A 2,114-nucleotide genomic window follows, 5' to 3' on the forward strand; every position below is an offset into this window, starting at 1 on the left:
GTGGAAGAAGTCTAATTGTATTGTTGTGAAGGCATAGTGTTTGTCATTCTTTGTGCTTGTTGTATTTTGCATTATGCATGCATGAACGTCGTTCATTGAGACCCACTCTTGTCCCTCTTGATTTGCATCTTGAATCCATTGTTAAAAATCCTAGGGGAAGAGAAAGTTCAAGTAGAACCAACCTATCAATGGATGACCTGTAATGATGATCATGTTGAGAACCTTGGTCACATAGACCAACAAGGTATCCTTCATCCCAATGTACACAATGAGAACTTACAAGTACCATTAGGCATGCCTAGGCCATTCATTCACCAACCACCACAACAACAAGGCCAAGTTCCATATGGAATACCAAGGCCAATGTATGGTCCACAACCTCCCATTATCAATCAAGGAATTCAGAACCAAGGTGTTCATGTTGCACCTCAAGTAGTTAATCCACCTCTTGCTTTAAGAGACCATTATGTGCCTAACGAGTATAATGCACCTACATGCATCCAATTACCTCCATTTAGAGCACATCATTATGAAATTAAGCCACAAATCATTCAAATGTTTCCTAACTATCATGGACTTCCAAGTGAAGAACCTTACAAGCATTTGGATGAGTTTCTTGAAGTATATTCCAGCGTAAAATATACGGACATGCTGGAAGAAGTTTTAAGACTCAAACTTTTTTCCATTCACCTTAAAAGACAAGGCAAAGTATTGGTTTAACAATCTTAGGCCTTTTTTAATCACTTCTTGGGCAGAAATGCAACAAGAGTTCTTAAAGAAGTACTATCCGGTTTCAAACACCAATGCCATGAGAACCTCAATTCGAGGATTTTCACATGGGGATGGAGAAACGTTTCATGAGGCATGGGAACGCTTCAATGAGTTGCTTAGGAAGTGTCCACATCATGACATGCCCAAATGGGAATTAGTTCAATATTTTTTTGAGAGTTTATCGGACAACTATAAGGGTATAGTTGATGCTTCCATGGGTGGCTCATACATTGATAGGCATGAGGATGACGTGTGGCGTCTTTGTGAGAGTATGAGTGAAAATTCTTTGCATAGAACACTATCATCCAAGAATGGTATAAATTCACAAGGTAGGAAGAGTGTTGGCTTACATCAAGTCGACCATTCAAATGAAATAGCCGCCGAAATGAAGTCTTTATCTCAAAGGTTTGATCAATTTTTGATTAACCAAAACTCGATGAACCAAGTATCTTCCTTCCCTAACCATTCTCATCGTGCATCAAATGAAACATGTATGACTTGTTCTAGTGTTCTTTATTCTACTTCTCATTGTCCTTACAGACAAGTGTAAAATGAACCTAATGAACAAGTCAATGTAGCTTTTGTGAACCAATGGAACAATCCTTATGGTACTCAGTATAATCCAAGTTGGAGGAATCATCCGAATTTCTCTTGGAAAAACCAAGAAGAGGGCTCAAACCCTTCCCAAGGCGGTTTTCAAGGGAAGTACATTCCACCTCCACTTCAAAACCAAGGATCCCAAGGTTATAGACCTTATCAATCACAAGGGAATCAATTTGCTAATTCTCATTTTCCCAACCAATCTTATTCCCAAGGAAATATTAGAAGTCCCGCCTTTGAAGAAAAAGTTTTGAATGCTTTGGGCACTTTAGAGTCTAACACACAATTGTTTCATTCTCACTCTCAATCTATTACGAAGCTAGAAACCCAAGTAGGGCAAATAACAAGCACTCTTAATGCAAGAGAGAAGGGAAAGATGCCTATTAATTCCCCACCTAAGCAATAATGTGTTATGGAAACCCATTCCTCATCGGAAGGCCACACCATTGAACATGTTAATACGGTGACTACCTTGCGGAGTGGTAGGGTTGTGGACAATCAAGTTGAAATGTCCAATGAAGAGAGTGAACCGGTGCAACCTTAAGTTGTCACTCGTCCCGTTTCACATCCCATTCCTCATTTGCATGTACATGATCTTGTGAATGAGAAAGTCTTGAAAAATGTGTTTGAAAAAGAAGTTTTGAAAAATGATGCTGAAAAAGTTTTGTTCAAAAATGATTTGAAACAAAGTGATTTAAAAACTTCTTGTATTGAAGAGAGTTCAAAAGAAAATTTTGAAAAAG

At 38.5% G+C, this 2,114-nt stretch overlaps 1 pseudogene; it reads right to left on the reverse strand.

Moving 5' to 3' along the window:
* Window positions 1-813: 813 nt before the first annotated feature.
* Window positions 814-912, reverse strand: LOC132297814 (small nucleolar RNA R71; annotated as a pseudogene).
* Between the last annotated feature and the right edge of the window lie 1,202 nt (window positions 913-2,114).

The sequence above is a fragment of the Cornus florida genome, unplaced genomic scaffold (genome assembly GCF_030987335.1).
Source record: "Cornus florida cultivar Cherokee Brave unplaced genomic scaffold, ASM3098733v1 CherokeeBrave_3.0.0_Hap2_Chr02, whole genome shotgun sequence".
Taxonomy (NCBI): domain Eukaryota; kingdom Viridiplantae; phylum Streptophyta; class Magnoliopsida; order Cornales; family Cornaceae; genus Cornus; species Cornus florida.